Raw genomic sequence first — 17,795 nt, forward strand, 5'->3', positions numbered from 1 at the left:
TTTATTGCATATGTATGGTATTTCATCCTACCTCTGATATCTTTTTGTGGATGCCTTTATTGAGTGATGTCTATGGAGGTTCTCCATCACCCAGCTTGTTGTGTCTGCGCCCCCTGAGCTGGCCCTGCTGCCAGAAAGTGACTTGGAGCTGGGCCTCCTGCCAGAAAGTGACTTGGACAGTGAGGGGGAAGGGCAATCAGGACTTACCTCGGGAGCACCGGCTTCCCTGGCTCAACTCCAGGAGCCAGAAGCAGGCCAGGTGGAGGAGATAACGAGGCCTCTGTCCCCTGACTCTTCCTCCCTCCCCAGGCCACACCTGCAGACCCAGCTGACGGCAATCAGGCTTGATTGAACCCTAGGTTTCGTAGGTAGGAGAGGAGGGAACAACAGAAGCAAGGGTGGGACAGGTCCAGGAAGTGCTGAGTCATGGAGCCACACCCCACAGGATATAAAAGGCAGCGAGAGCTGCTGTGTCTCTTTGTAACAGGCAAATCCACTGATTAAGAGCTGAAGTTTGTTTCTAGGTGACTCACCAGCATTGTGGAAGATAACGGAGGCTCTTGGCAGACGCTGGCTATTCTGCTGCCAGAGCTGATAGTGCCAGCTAATTAAGCCATCACTCGGACGGAGGCAAGGGAGGACAGAACACAGCTCATGGTTGTCCCAAAGTTGCTTTTTCAATAAAGTTCCCTTTTGTGGGGGGGAAAAAGCATCTTTGGGACTTTATGAGTGATTTGCAGAGCTGGCAGCAGAGTCGGACAGTAAGGAGCCTGAGGAAGAACATGGGCCAGTCCTGGAGTCTGGGGAAGGCCTGGACAAGGGCTCTGCATCAGAGGCAGAGATGGGGCCAGGACCATCTGGAAGTTATGCATGGACTCCAGCCTACACAGTCGCACAGCAGAGGCAGGGGAACAAGAGGAGCCTGTTCCTAGTGCGCGCATGTGCAGAGCTGCCAAAAGGCACAAATAGTTAAAACAAAAGGGATGACACAAGAGTAAGGCCTGGAGATGATTGGCCCCCTCCCATAAGACATATAGGAGGAGCAAAGGCACGTGGGCCCTTTGCAGGAAAGCAATGTTGCTAATTCCATTCCCAGTCAGCATCCCTGTTTGATTCTGGAATCTGTGTGGCATTGCCAAGTAGGTCTTTGGCAGCGTGTCAAGGGAGATAAAGGTTGCTGATTATCCCGAAGGACTTTTTGCAACTAATTGGGACTCAGCTGTGAATGAACCTAATTCACAGATATTGCAATAAAAGAGGTTTTTGGGACTGCTCGTGTGTTTTAGTGACTCAGGAAGCCTAGGTCGTCACAGTGGGTGTCATTGTGTATGTATGTGGTTTCTCCCTAATTTTATCCCATTCATAAATCCAGTGAGGTTTTTTGGGCTGTGAGACGGTGACAACTCAAAGGTCTTAGAGCTGGGTTCCCAGATTTTGCTCCATCCTGAACAGACATCCTGAGGATCCAAACTGAATAGACCTATTTCAGTAACTGAGATTTATAGTTTGATCAGTACGAGAAGTAGCCCTTATTTATTCATACTTCTTGTAAAGCTTCTACAATCCAACCCTTCCTCTTCCTCTTTCTCTCTGTCTCTGTCTCTGTCTCTGTCTCTGTCTCTGTCTCTCTCTCTCTCTCTCTCTCTCTCTGTCTGTCTTTCTCTCTGTATCTGTCTCTCTCTCCATATGTTTGTCTCAGGGGTGCTATTCAGCAAGTTCTGACAGATTCTGGAGAACCGGTAGCAGAAATTTTGAGTAGTTCGGCAAATACCACCTTTGACTGGCCCCAGAGTGGGGTGGGACTGGAGATTTTGCAGTATCCTTCCCCTGCCACACCCACCAAGCCACACCCACGGAACCTGTTATGTATCTTTAAATATTTTGGCGGGAAACCAGCACGTTGCTGATTGGTTGTAGCCGCTGGTGGAACAGTATATAAAGAGATGTTTTTCCCCAGCCAGGTTGCTGGGTTCACCCTATATTAAAGAGCTGTTGTCACTACCCTGGTCTCCAGCCTCGTTACTTCCCGAACTTAACACTGGCGACGAAGGTGGGATATCGAGGTTAAGGAGCACCAGAACCGAGCTGAAGCACGGAAGAACCGAACCCAGCAAACACAGGGCAGAAACGCGGAGATGGCCAGTTACACTCCGCCCGCACCGTTTGACCCAGCTAGAGAGAAATGGGGAACGTATATGACCCGTTTCGAAAGCTTTCTAGAAGCCAACGAACTGCAAGGAGTTCCAGACAACCGCAAAAGGGCATACTTCTTGAGCCACTGCGGTCCCGAGGTCATCGACATCGCGGAAGCCCTGGCAGAGCCAACGCCGGTACAATCGGTATCATGGCAAACTCTGCAAACCCTTCTAAAAACCATTTCGCCAACGCCGCCCAAATACGCAGGCGCTTTTGAATTTGGAGAGCGACAGCCAGAGAGGGCGAGTCCATCGGCGACTACATGGCCGCCCTGCGGAAAGCCTCCAAAGACTGTGGGATACCGAGACCTGGACGAGGTGCTGCTGGAGCAACTCATCAGGGGTCAGAGACATGCGCTATGCGGAGGCGGCTATCAAAAGCAACCTGATCGCTGGCAACGCCTGGACGGCCAGAGCGCATGAAATGTCCACCCAAGCGGCGGAGACCCTGCAAAGCCTCTCACACCAAAGGCGAGCACAAAGTCAACCCCGTGCACCAAGAAGAGATCCAGACCGAACTGACGGTGAGGATGAGGAAGGGGTCTGAACCGAGAAACGCCAAAGAGGACCGGACGAATGCGAAGTTGGAGGTCAACACCAGCGCCAACGCTGCAAGTTCAAGGACGCAACATGTCGGCGGTGCGAAGAAAGGGCACCTAGCTCAAGTCTGTCGAGCTCCCCAACCTTCCCGCCGAAAATTCAAATCGCTAATCAGAGCGCTGGATCGGCAAGGCAACCCGCGATTGGCTCAAACAAAAAGGCGCGATTCAAACCAAACGACTGTGGTCATAGGTCACCAACCCGGGTGGAGAAGAAGATCTTCACCAAACCCAAAATAGAAGGAGTACGGTGCCCGAGAAGTGGACACCGGTCAGCGATCACCATCATGTCCTGGGACACTTTGGCAAAGTTTGCCATCAGTCGCCAAGCGCCACCTGCAAACACAACGGCCACGAGTCCACGACTACCAAGGGAATCGCATCCTGTTCGAGGGACCACCTCTGTCCGAGTCGAGTACGGACCACAAGAAGACCCTGCCCATCACGATCGTCGAAGGGACCCTGCCTAGTTTGTTGGGACTAGACTGGTTTCTGCACTGGGCATGGGAGTGACTGGCATCTACAGAAGTGACTGTAACCTGAAAGACATACTCATGAACGAGTTCAAGATGTCTTCAAGGACTGCCTGGGCAAGTACAAGGGGACCCCTATTTCCTTCAACTTAGACCCCAGGTAGCTCCATTAGGTTAAAGGCAAGGAGAGTCCTTTGCCCTTAAACCAAAAATTGACAAGGAGCTAGATAAGCTCATAAATCAGGGATTTTGGTGCCAGTCGATCACGCAAAGTGGGAGACGCCAATCGTCACCCCAGTAAAACCAGATGGGTCATTAGAATCTGCGCTGACTACAAGGCGACGCTAAACAAAGCCTTACAGAAAGCGCACCCGTTCCCGTGGTGCAACACTTGCTGCACTCTTGGGGCAAGGGCAAGTCTTTGCAAAGTTAGACTTGGCTCAAGCCTACCAACAACTGCCCGTAGACGCCAACACAGCTGAAGCCCAAACGATTGTAACTCACAGGGTGCTTCAAGTGTACCCGATTACAATTTGGGGTGAGTGTGGCACCGGGCTGTTCCAAAACTTAATGGAACGACTTCTGCAAGGGCTCCCAGGGTAGTTCCTACTACGATGATGTATTGATATCGGAAAATTTAGAGGAATTGGGGAGCGTTTGAGAAAAGTTCTGGGCATTTTCCGTCAGCCGGACTAAAGGTTAAAGTGAACAAATGCCAAATAGGGCAAAATTTGCACGAGGCCACGTTGTAACGGAACACCTACCTCTTTCGGAAAGGAACATCTCAATGCCAATGCAGGGATGTTTCAAATCACCTCAATCCGAAAACACAAACGAAACTTGAAGAAGTTCGAAACCGAGACAGACCACTTTATCTGTTCCCAGCAGAGAGTAACCTTCTGAGTCGATACGTAACAATTCTTGAAAATCCTCTTACAGAGGAAAAACACGGTTGCTTTCATAAACTAACTTTGCATGATATGGGTGCTTTCACTTGAATCTTCTCCAAGGTGGCACAGCCTAAATCTGTTGGGTTGACCAAAGAATTCTGGGACATAAGGGTAGGATAGATTCTTCTTTCTCTCTAACTTAGTAGCTTGTTACTTTTTGATTTATTGCATATGTATGGTATTTCATCCTACCTCTGATATCTTTTTGTGGATGCCTTTATTGAGTGATGTCTATGGAGGTTCTCCATCATCCAGCTTGTTGTGTCTGCGCCCCCTGAGCTGGCCCTGCTTCCAGAAAGTGACTTGGAGCTGGGCCTCCTGCCAGAAAGTGACTTGGACAGTGAGGGGGAAGGGCAATCAGGACTTACCTCGGGAGCACCGGCTTCCCTGGCTCAACTCCAGGAGCCAGAAGTAGGCCAGGTGGAGGAGATAACGAGGCCTCTGTCCCCTGACTCTTTCCCCCCCCCCCATGCCACACCTGCAGACCCAGCTGACGGCAATCAGGCTTGGTTGAACCCTAGGTTTCGTAGGTAGGAGAGGAGGGAACAACAGAAGCAAGGGTGGGGCAGGTCCAGGAAGTGCTGAGTCATGGAGCCACATCCCACAGGATATAAAAGGCAGCGAGAGCTGCTGTGTCTCTTTGTAACAGGCAAATCCACTGATTAAGAGCTGAAGTTTGTTTCTAGGTGACTCACCAGCATTGTGGAAGATAACGGAGGCTCTTGGCAGACGCTGGCTATTCTGCTGCCAGAGCTGATAGTGCCAGCTAATTAAGCCATCACTCGGACGGAGGCGAGGGAGGACAGAACACAGCTCATGGTTGTCCCAAAGTTGCTTTTTCAATAAAGTTCCCTTTTGTGGGGGGGAAAAAGCATCTTTGGGACTTTATGAGTGATTTGCAGAGCTGGCAGCAGAGTCGGACAGTAAGGAGCCTGAGGAAGAACATGGGCCAGTCCTGGAGTCTGGGGAAGGCCTGGACAAGGGCTCTGCATCAGAGGCAGAGATGGGGCCAGGACCATCTGGAAGTTATGCATGGACTCCGGAGCCTACACAGTCGCACAGCAGAGAGGCAGGGGAACAAGAGGAGCCTGTTCCTAGTGCGCGCATGTGCAGAGCTGCCAAAAGGCACAAATAGTTAAAACAAAAGGGATGACACAAGAGTAAGGCCTGGAGATGATTGGCCCCCTCCCATAAGACATATAGGAGGAGCAAAGGCACGTGGGCCCTTTGCAGGAAAGCAATGTTGTTAATTCCATTCCCAGTCAGCATCCCTGTTTGATTCTGGAATCTGTGTGGCATTGCCTAGTAGGTCTTTGGCAGCGTGTCAAGGGAGATAAAGGTTGCTGATTATCCCGAAGGACTTTTTGCAACTAATTGGGACTCAGCTGTGAATGAACCTAATTCACAGATATTGCAATAAAAGAGGTTTTTGGGACTGCTCGTGTGTTTTAGTGACTCAGGAAGCCTAGGTCGTCACAGTGGGTGTCATTGTGTATGTATGTGGTTTCTCCCTAATTTTATCCCATTCATAAATCCAGTGAGGTTTTTTGGGCTGTGAGACGGTGACAACTCAAAGGTCTTAGAGCTGGGTTCCCAGATTTTGCTCCATCCTGAACAGACATCCTGAGGATCCAAACTGAATAGACCTATTTCAGTAACTGAGATTTATAGTTTGATCAGTACGAGAAGTAGCCCTTATTTATTCATACTTCTTGTAAAGCTTTTACAATCCAACCCTTCCTCTTCCTCTTTCTCTCTGTCTCTGTCTCTCTCTGTCTCTCTCTCTCTCTGTCTGTCTTTCTCTCTGTATCTGTCTCTCTCTCCATATGTTTGTCTCAGGGGTGCTATTCAGCAAGTTCTGACAGATTCTGGAGAACCGGTAGCAGAAATTTTGAGTAGTTCGGCAAATACCACCTTTGACTGGCCCCAGAGTGGGGTGGGACTGGAGATTTTGCAGTATCCTTCCCCTGCCACACCCACCAAGCCACACCCACGGAACCGGTAGTGAAAAAAAATGGATTTTTACCACTGGTCTCTCTCTCTCTCTCTCTCTCTCTCTCTCTCTCTCTCTCTCTCTCTCTCTCTCTCTCTCTCTCCCTGTCTCTCACTCTCTCCTTCCCCCCCCTCTCTCCCTCTCCCTCTTTGTGTGTGTGTGTCCGTGTGTCCCTGTACATGTTATTTTCAGACCAGCCAGATGAATGACAAGAGCTGTTCAGATGATCTAAGACTAAGTTAAGTCCTTAAAAATCATGCTTCAAGTCAGTTGTAGCCATTTTTTCTGGACACCACATATTTTGTGGGAAAACAGCCTGCTTTCTTTTAGCCCCTGACAGTGCCTTTGATTCATGTTAAACCAGCTTATCAAAAGCCAGAGTTATTACGGCAAACAACACTGAACTCTAAACAAGTCAGGCAAAGACAATCAGTCAGCTAAGTGCTTTCAAAGGCATTTTTCTAAGTGTCCTGACACAGGAAGTCAATTCTTCTTTCAGCATATATACAGCTAGAACATTAAGAAAAAAATTATGGGGCATATTAATAAAATACCATCCATAGGTCATCAAATTTCATATTTTGCTTTTGCTTTCAAAAAGAACAAGCCACCAAGTTAGCCAAGATGCAAGATTTTCAAAAGCAGTAAATTCTCTTGGGAGATAAAAAAATATCGATCATTTCTTCAAGAAAATAAGGATCCAAAAATTGCATCTTTGAGATTAAAAAAAAAAAATCCTTTTGCAATTTTCCCTGCTCAAAATGAATTTGTGTGAATGAATGGCTTCCTAGGAATACACAGCAGAACACACTCCATTAGGAATAAGATCTGGGGTGAAAAACATGGTATCAGAGTGTCTATTATCTGCCTGCCTGCCTGCCTCCCCTACCTCTCTCTCTGCAATTAAAAATCTAGAAGCTGTGGGAAGAAATATCCATCTGGTTCAGTTCCAAGCCAGGAGACAAAATAGAGGCTGGAGGCTAATTGGAAAAATGAAGCAGAACCACCAAGCACATGGTTCTGGGGCAGCCGACCACATGGAGTTGAGTGTGTGTGTGTGGGGGGCTGTTATACCTTTTTTTGGGCTTGGCACTTGAGCTTCCTGTTTCTGTGCAAGAACATGTATTCTCTTAGCTGTTGTTAGACTCCTGTAGGGGTTATGTAGAGGTCCTAGCTCGCTCTATAGGCAAAGTACAAATCCTCAGGTGCTTGTCTGAGCTAAGTTTGGTTGAAGTTTCCAAGGGTGATGCAATGAAGGGGCGTTGGGCAATTCCGATTGTGGCTGAGGGCTAATCCTACCTTTGTTCAGACCTTGCTGCAGGGAATTTCAAAATATCCTGAGCTGAATGGATTTCTGCCTGCAGTTTTTGCTTTGCCTATGAATAGAGCTACCCAGATACTTTGGCTTCTTTCAATAAGCTCTTTATCTCTTAAGTGCTGACATCTGCTGAGGGCTGTTAAGGAAGGTGGGGGCTGCTTTCTTCCTCTTAAAAACATGTCTCTCTGTTTCTCATCCAAGGAAATATAATATTCTGCCTTTTTAATATTTCTTAAACTATTTCATTCTTTTAGGAGAGGGGTGGGTGCTAATTTTTTTACAAAGCCATACCAGATTGTTGGCTAACTAAACTTCTCTAGCACTTTTTGGAAATGCATATATAATAATAATAATAATAATAATAATAATAATAATAATAATAATAATAATAATAATAATAATAATAACAACAACAACAACAACAACAACAACAACAACAACAATAACAATAACAACAACAACAACAACAACAACAACAACAACAACAACAGAGTTGGAAGGGACCTTGGAGACCTTCTAGTCCAACCCCCTGTCCAGGCAGGAAACCCTACACCATCTCAGACAAATGGTTATCCAACATTTTCTTAAAAATTTCCAGTGTTGGAGCATTCACAACTTCTGCAGGCAAGTCATTCCACTTATTAATTGTTCTAACTGTCAAGAAATTTCTACCTAGTTCTAAGTTGTTTCTTTCTTTGATCAGTTTCCACCCATTGCTTCTTGTTCTACCTTCAGGTGCTATGGAGAACAGCCCAACTCCCTCTTCTTTGTGGCAACCCCTGAGATATCGGAACACTGCTATCATGTCTCCCCTAGTCCTTCTTTTCATTAAACTAGACATACCCAGTTCCTGCAACCGTTCTTCATATGTTTTAGCCTCCAGTCCCCTAATCATCTTTGTTACTCTTCTCTGCACTCTTTCTAGAGTCTCAGCATCTTTTTTACATCGCGGCGACCAAACCTGAATGCTCACATATGTTCACAGATATTCCATGAAGCCTCAGAGAACCAAGAGAATATTTAAGAGAGCCCACTATTAATAAATATCCCAGGTTTGAAGGTCTTACGAAGGAAGCTGAAAAATAGATGTCTTTCCCTACTTATACAACATGCCTCCCACCGACCCGTACGCTCTCACAGAGAGGGACTTCTCAGGGTGCCGTCCGCCAAGCAATGTCGGCTGGCGGCCCCCAGGGGAAGGTCCTTCTCTGTGGGGGCTCCCACACTCTGGAACGAACTTCCCCCGGGTTTACGCCAAATACCTGACCTTCGGACATTCCGTCGCGAACTGAAGACGCATCTTTTTATTTGCGCGGGGCTGTCTTAAATTGAATTTTATCTTTTATCCATTTTTAAACGGGGTTTTTAGTATGGAAATTTTTTAATTTTAGGCTAATTTAAATAAGTTTTTTAAATGATATTTTAATCTGTATATTGTATTGTTTTATCTTGCCTGTACACCGCCCTGAGTCCTTCGGGAGAAGGGCGGTATAAAAATCAAATAAATAAATAAAATAAATAAATAAATACATTAGTGGCCATAATTGTGGAAATCTTTTGGGAAAAGTGTATTTTCTAAAACTAGCTAAGAACACCACTTTTTTTGGAGTAGTACCATAAAATTATATATTAATAGAAAGATAATTTAATCAAGAATGTAATGCAATAACTTTTTGGAAGGATTTGCTATTAGAATAGCAGTTACAGTATAAAGAAGAAAAGTGAAAGACGTAGAAAAAACGAGATATACAAAAAATTATCACCATAGAAATATACAAAAATGATCACCATGTGAGTGAATACTTCGTTGGGTAACCTTTAGCATGAATTATGGTCTTACAATGTCTTCCCATGGAGTGAACCAAGTCTTTTAGTTTTGCAGCTGTTATAATGTGAAACCAAGATTGAATGATTGCTTCTATTAACTGGGTTTTATTGCTGGGTCGCTTCTGACGAACAAGTTTCTTTAGTCTCTCCATAAATTTTCAATTGGGTTAAGGTCTAAGCTATTCCCAGGCTATTCCAGCAGTGGAATAGGATTATCTTGAAACTCAAAAAAAAGTAATGGTGTTATTAGCCATCAAACCTCAAAAATACACTTTTCCCAAATGGTTTCCACAATTTTGACCACTACTGTATGTAGTGCCCATTCTTGCCTGATTCAGATGAGATTAAAGGCAAACATATGCCCTCCATATATGTGGACAGAGAAGACAGCTCTCACTTAATATGGTAGCCCAGGATTTATGACCACAATTGAGCCCAAAACTTCTGTTGCTAAGCAAGACATTTGTTAAATGAGTTTTGCCCCATTTTAGAACCATTTTACAACCTTTCTTGCCACAACTGTTAAGTGAAGCACTGCAGTTGTTAAGTGGGTAACATGGCTGTTAAGGGAATCTGGCTTCCCCACTGTCTTTGCTTGCCAGAAGATCACAAAAGAGGATCACATGACTCCGCGACTCTGCAACCGTCTATTGTGCCTGCACCCCCTGAGCTGGGCCCCCTGCCAAAAAGTGACTTGGAAAGTGAGGGGGAAGGGTCATCAGGACTTACCTCTGGAGCACTGGCTTCCCTGGCTCCAGGAGCCAGAGGCAGGCCAGGTAGAGGAGATAATGAGGCCTCCGTCCCCTAACTCTTCCGTCCCGCCGGCCATGCCTCCAGACCCGGCTGATGGTAATCAGGCCTGGCTGGACCCTAGGTTTCATAGGCAGGAGAGGCAGGAACAACAGAAGCAGGGGTGGGGCAGGCCTAGGAAGTGTTGAGTCATGGAGCCATACCCCACAAGATATAAAAGCAGCAAGGGCTGCTATACCACTTCGTGGCAAGCAAATCAACTGCTTAACTAGAGCTGAAGTACTGTTTGTTCCTGGTTGACTTATCGGCATCAAGAGAGATAAAAGAGACATTTGGCATATGCTCCCTAGTTTGCTGCCAGAAGCTTATAGTTGCCGGCTAATTAAGTCATCGCTCGGATGAGGCAAGGGGACAGAACACCATCATAAATAGGAGTTCAGTGGCCAAGTGTCCGAATTTTGAGCATGTAACAATGTTCGTAAGTCTGAAAAATTGCAGTGAGGATTCTGAAATGTTCATAAGTCTGAAAAATGGTCATAAGTCACTTTTCAGTGCTGTTGCAAGCGCAAATGGTCACTGAGTGAATTGTTGTAAGTCAAGGCGTTACCTATACAGGGAAAGAGATCTTAAGAAGCCCTCGTGTACCTGTGAATTCTTTCCAGTTATGCAGGAAAGGATTATAGATTGTATGTAAACAGTGAAAATTAGTCTACATTTGTTGAATGTCTAGGGAGATTCTCAGTCATCCAGGGTGTGGTTGTCTCCCTTGTTGTTGTTTTTTCAAGAGGCAACTGGACTTTCTGGTTTTTCTTTGAAGACAAAGAGTCCATCTCTGTCAAAATTGAACAGTCCTCTTTCAACAGAGAGGGAGGGATATGATATTCATCTATCTCCAACCTACAACACAGTCCTTTCAACAGTTCCAAGAAGGCTCCACACCCATTTACACAACTCAGGTGACCCTGAGGACACAGATAAACCTTCAGTTATCCTTAACGATCCACAAAAAGAATGCAAATGAGCAACTGTCTGCAAGAAGCATAAATCCTTCCATTTCCCCACCATCCAGTCAGAGCTGAAGAAACTTCCTGGATGAGAATCGAAACGTCTTCAAAGAAAAACCAGAAAGTCCAGTTGCCTCTTGAAAAAAACACCTTTGGGGCCTACATTTGTTGTTTCTTTTATTTCTGCAGGAGTATGTTCTGAATGAATTTCCTTCCTCGGTGAACATCCTTTACAACATGCTGAGATTTTTTGGGGTGTGTGTGTGTGCTGTTTATTGTCAGTCGAGTCTTAGCACTTCCTAAGGGCATTTACAGACAATATCAATTATATGGTACAAATATTTGATCTTCTTTCCTATTGTACATAATCCTCAATGCAATTTAGTATTTATCTACAAAGAATCCAGCTCTATCCAAAGCAGAATCTATTTACTGCTGCTTCAAAAAGTGCATCTTTTTCTTGGAATCACAGAAATAGATAGATAGATAGATAGATAGATAGATAGATAGATAGATAGATAGATAGATAGATAGGGAGATAGGGAGATGATGGAGATGGAGATAGATGGATGGATGGATGGATAGATAGACAGACAGACAGACAGACAGACAGACAGGCAGACAGACAGACAGACAGATGAGAGTAGATGATAGATAGATAGATAGATAGATAGATAGATAGATAGATAGATAGATAGATAGATAGATAGATAGATGGATGGATGGATGGATGGATGGATGGATGGATGGATGGATGGATGGATGGATGGATGGATGGATAGATAGATAGATAGATAGATAGATAGATAGATAGATAGATAGATAGATAGATAGATAGATAGATAGATACTGCTGCCCATCTCACAAAAATGGAATGGCTTACAAGAATTAAAACCACAACATCCACAACATATAACCCCCCATAAAATGCCTTCTACATAGCCTTTTTTTTCCTTTTCATTTCGAGAATTAATCTGAAACCATGCCTAACTCCATTGATGTCTCCTAAAAATCCAGAGGGGGAAAAATTAACAGACTAAAGCTTTTATTACCAACTGCAAATGTACAATTTTGTGGTGTGCCTCCCCTAGTTATTATAATTCACATTGCTAGCACCGGAAACAACTCGTTGGGACTTTTTATTCCCTAATCTTCTACTGTTGGGCTCATTCCCATGAGTTACATTCAGTCCACTTTCTCTGAATATTAAGGTCATTGATCATGCTTTGTTTAGGGATGCTTGTATGAATTGTTGCCTGTTTACTAATCATAAGGTTATCTTATCCTTCTCTGGGTCTATTGATTGTACTATTGATCTCACTGCTCATTGCACACTTGGTCTTTTAGGCTATTTTGCAGCATTAACGAAAGGCATGTTTTCTTCTTTGTTGCCAAGGCCTTGATTTGAAGCTAAACAATACAAAACATTGAGGGAAGATCGCTCCTCCCCTTAGAAGAATGAAATATTTTGAGAAATATTAAAAAGGCATTTATATTTTCCCTAAAGGAGAAATATATATATTTTTAAGGGAGACAGAAACTCCGAGCCCTGGTTGCTCTGCCCCAAGTAGAAACTGAGTTGAGGCCAGTTTTTAGAAATGCAGATTTGGTAATTTGATATTCTGAACAAAGGCAGAATGGGATTAGCCCTCATCCAAGAGCCAAAACAGGGGGAAAGCCATTAAGACACAATAGAAATTGCCCAACAGCCTTTCAGAACACAAGCCTCTTCATTACATCATCTCAGAGAGTCCAAACTTCAACCAAATCTTAACTCAGACAAACATGACCCCACATGTACCCATGGGAGTCTGGCAATAGCCAATAGAATACATTTCTTGCACAGGAACAGGAAGCTCAAGTGCAAAGCCCAGGAGAAGGTATAAAAGCCACCAACTCTCAACTCCATGCGGTCAGCTACCCAGAATCACACGTGCTTGGTGGTTCTGCTTCAACAATAAATGGAGCCTCTTTCCAATCAGCCTCCAGCCTCCATTTTGTCTCCAGTGTCTTGGAACTGAACCAGATGGATATTTCTTCCAACAACATCAACATACTTATTGACAAATAAAACATTAGATTTAAAATAAAGATGAGAATCTGATCTTCAGTAAGACTATTTACTATCTGAAGTAGTAGAACAGATTAAAGCAGGTGTTCAGAAATAGAATGTTTAACCAGCAGACCAGGGGGAAGAAAAAAAGTACAACCAAGTTGTATTTGAAATTATCTACTCTAGTAAATAATTTGTTTGGTGTCCCCCTTTTTTCCCCAGCACATTGTCATTGCCAAGGGTTAAAAAAAATGATTATAGTCGATACCATTTTCAACGGTAGCATGCATAACATCTATCTAAGTAAACAGTACTTTATTACTTGCAATATAAGCATCTTTGGATGACAGTAGATTCATTCCTATTTCTGTCATTAATTCTGTGGGGTGCTTTGTCTGCAAGAATTCAATTTATTCCAATTGAATTGTTCTTTCCATCAGGAAGGTTGCTAACATTCAATCAGAATACCTTACCATTTTAATCCATTATTCCATGTCTTGAAATCTGGAACAATGAAGAACAAACCCAGACCTAGCAGGTATTTGAAGAATGCTAGTTAGAATATGCTGTCTATCATTACTACATACACAAGGGTTAAATATACCTACCTACCTACCAACCAAGCAATCTTTCAAAAATTTTCCAGAATGCAATTTCATCAACATGTTTTGGAACACTAAATAGAATATGGTGGGTTTAATCTACGGGAAAAAAAACATATTCGAGATATGCAGATTTTAATCTAATTATAATTGTTTAAAGAATGTAAAGCATATGTAACAACATATGCACCAGCTGAAGAAAACACGTTGAATGATTTTTCATTACATATGATTTTTTTTTAAAAGCTAATTAAAATATATATTTCAAACTTTGGGTTCTATAGGTGTTAGAATTGGAATATATTTATTCTGTTTTTATTGTTTGATCAGTCATTGTAGATGTGATGCATTTCAAAATGAATATTCATTAAGTTTTGTCCTATTTGCACCAGTTCTATCTTAGGTACAAATATTCGTGATTATTAATATTCTGATTCCTCCCTTGATTGAGCTGATCTTCTAAATATATATTTTCTTATCAAGGAGGGATGTCATTAGTAGATGCTACTAAAGATCCCTGCAGAAGCCTCTTACTGCAAAATTCTAAATCTAAACTTCAGAGTTCATAGCTGGTATTCCAATTTGTAGATAAGTTTCATTAATATCTTTTGTGTGGGTGGAAATGAGGGGGGAGGGACAGACAAGTATGGGAAAAATTCTTCTTAAACCTCTAATGATACCATACGTATCGTTATATATTAGCAGACTTCTATTTTTCTTCTAAAATCACCCTTCACCCTTTGAATAAATAAAACATGCAAGATCTCTACTCAGCTATAAATGTGAAACAACATTCATTCCCAAACTCCAGCGTGCCATTCAGAAAACTGTCTATTATCAAATCACAACTGAACAATGCCAAGAACCTTGGAGAATTCCATGGGCAGATAAAGCTATTCAGATGTGAACGGCACATTATCATCAAATGAATAACAGAACAGAATATCATTTATCATTGTCAGTCAATGCCAGTTCATGCACACAATATGAAAGACTTTTGATTGCTGCATAATTCGGAATGATTTCCTAATGCAGCTTTATAAAATGCCCTAACTATCTTTTTATACTTATGTTAATAATGCAGAGTTTTGTTTTGCTTTCACACTGACTTTCTTCATTTCCTCATTATTTTAATTGTTCTGAGAGAGGGGGGGGAAGGAAGGAAGGAAGGAAGGAAGGAAGGAAGGAAGGAAAGAAAGAAAGAAAGAAAGAAAGAAAGAAAGAAAGAAAGAAAGAAAAAAAGAAAGAAAGAATCTTAAACTAAGTTGGGCACTTTTATTGGGATAGAAAGATCCAAAAGTTTTAAGACCAAGCGAAATTTTCAGAGGGTGAAGAAAGTTATTCAATCAGGCATAGGATAATCCTATTGTTGTGACCCAGGTTCCTGGACCCGGACTCCTGGACTCGGATGATTCAGAAAGTGAGGGAGAAGACCTGGCCAGCCCTGCTTCTCTTGAGCCCTTTCCCTCCCTGGCACCCACTCAAAGGGAGGAGGAGGGGCCGGCAAAGCCTGATTCCCTGGAGCCTCCTTCTGATTTGGCAACGCCCCAAGAACAGTTTTGGAGTGATGCAAGATTACGTAGGCGTGATCGGCGTGCGTAGCAGCGAAAGAGTTGGGACAAAGCCAAGTCATAATTGTCATGCAGTGACATCTGCAGAGACTATAAATAGGAGGCGGGACTTCCTGGTTTTTTGTCTTGGACAAAGCAATGAATTGGCGCGAGCTAACTGTCTCAATGGAGGGAAGAATATATTCGTGAGTAATTCTGGCCTTATCTATAATTTCCTTGTTATCTCCAGAAACTTGGCAGGCCCGTGGGTAGACGTGGCCAGGACATGTATCTATGTAAATAAAAGGAGAAAAGAAGGCCTCTGACTGACTCTTTGCTGGGAGTATTAGGGGGAGGGAAACAGAACACCTATGTATTTATTTATGGGACTTGTGTGGAAATCTGAATCAACCTTGAGCTGGTGAGAATCGAACTGCCAGCAGTCGGCAGAATTAGCCTGCAGTACTGCATTCTAACCACTGCACTACTACGCCTCTCATGACTTTCTTCTTGCAGAAATCCCTTCCTATGTGTAGAAGAAAGGAAAAACCATTTATTGATGAAAACCTCCTATTGTTTTCATTGGATTAAGAGTACGGTAGAACCTCTGGTCATGACCATAATTCATTCCATAACTTTGGTTGCCAACTGATTTGGTCGTGACCCGAACCTAAATTTGAAAATTTGGCGCTTATCAAAAAAATAAAATAAAAAAAAGGCGCGGAAGGGGAAATCGGCTGCGGGGGGGGGAAGTGAATTTTTTTGGTCGGAGCCCAAATTGGTCGTGGTCAGAAGTGTTCGTGACCAGAGGTTCTAGTGTATCTCACTTCAGTTTGATTTGTATTATATCTCACAATTCAGATGCAAACTTATCAGAGCCAAACAGATTTAATAACCTACAGAACGGAAGCAACTCATAATATGTTACACCTGGCGTGGACAGTGCATTAAATAACAATACCCATATTTTATGCTACATTACCTTCTTGCAAAATGACTAATATCCCAGCAGCCTTACCAGAAAAGTTATAGATAAGGGTCAACAGGTAATGTAATTACATATGACATCACTTTACATAATGCAAAATTAGCAAGTGGAATTATTTCAATACATTGTATTTATTTTATTTTAATTTTTTTTGGCAAAAATCTCTTATCGTTTGTATCTCTCCCAGAACTAAATTTTGGATATTCTCATGATAAATGATATTTATTTCTCTCAGGATTTAGATTATTTTGCTATTTATCAGAATTAGCTCTATTATGCAACCTATTCCTCATTACGTGCCTAATTAATTCACAGTATTAAAAATTCATCATACTTTGTTCAGATCAGGCAAGCCAAAACCTTTTAATTTCACTGTGCTCAGAAGATTAATTCTTTTTCGGGTACTATAAGGGCTAATAATTTATTCCTATTATCCAATCAATCAGGAATCATCTCGCCTCTCCTCCCCTCCCCTTGCAGAACTGAGCAGAAGGGTAGAGAAGCTTTTTTCGTTGTTGAAAATTTTAGACTATGGCATTGCAGAATTACTCATAGCCTCTTTTTGTCAATCTCTATGTCTTCTACTTCCTATGACTGAACAAAGAATTGTCTCCCTCCCTGCCTGCCTCCTTCATTCTTCCTTCCTTCCTTCATCCCTTCCTTTCTTCGTCCCTTCCTTCCTTCCTTCCTCCCTCCCTCCCGGCGTGCCTCCTTCCTTCCTTCTTTCCTTCCTTCCTTCCTCCCTGCCTGCCTGCCTCCTTCTTTCCTTCCTCCCTCCCTCCCTTCCTCCCTTCTTTCCTCCCTCCCTCCCTCAATCCCTGCCTGCCTCCTTCCTTCTTTCTTTCCTTCCTTTCCTCCTCCCTCCCTCCCTCCCTCCCTCCCTCCCTTCCTTCTTCCTTCCTTGTAAGTTCCTCTCTTTTCCTCTGTTTTCCTGCCTAGATCCCAGGGCCTCAAACTTTTGCAATGTAACAAAAATCCCTTGACATTCTTGAGCACCTAAACTGACACTGGCTCATGAATGTAGATAACACTATTATTAATGAATTCTTTTTAAACCAAATTCCGTCTCCCTCTTCCTCTCTCCCCCACTTCCCCCCCCTCTCAATTACGGTTTGTTAAAACTAGGACCATCCAATGTCCATTCTACTTCCAGGGTTCTGCAGAGTGTGGAAGGAAACAAAACTAATTCCTACCTGATGAGCTGAATTTATCAGGAGTCACCACAAGGCATACATTTTTATCAGAATGCTTAATATTCCCACCTTTTGCAGTTTCAGGCATAAGCACATACCCGGCTCTTTATTAAATTTTGATTTCAATTCTATAGACACAGAAGTCTTTCCACTCTATGCAAACACAGCATAAACAATTCATAGCAACAGTGTGTTCCAACTGAGTATATAATTGTGTAATGAGTAAGGAATGAAATTGAGTCCTTAATGCTGTAACATTTTCTCAGCACCAAATAAGCTGAATTATTTAATTGTACTTTG

At 43.1% G+C, this 17,795-nt stretch overlaps 1 pseudogene; it reads left to right on the forward strand.

Moving 5' to 3' along the window:
* LOC131199981 (uncharacterized) overlaps positions 1–8,013 on the forward strand; it is a 238,225-nt pseudogene extending 230,212 nt beyond the window's left edge.
* The last annotated feature ends 9,782 nt before the right edge of the window (positions 8,014–17,795 follow it).

This window comes from Ahaetulla prasina, chromosome 5, assembly GCF_028640845.1.
Source record: "Ahaetulla prasina isolate Xishuangbanna chromosome 5, ASM2864084v1, whole genome shotgun sequence".
Classification (NCBI taxonomy): domain Eukaryota; kingdom Metazoa; phylum Chordata; class Lepidosauria; order Squamata; family Colubridae; genus Ahaetulla; species Ahaetulla prasina.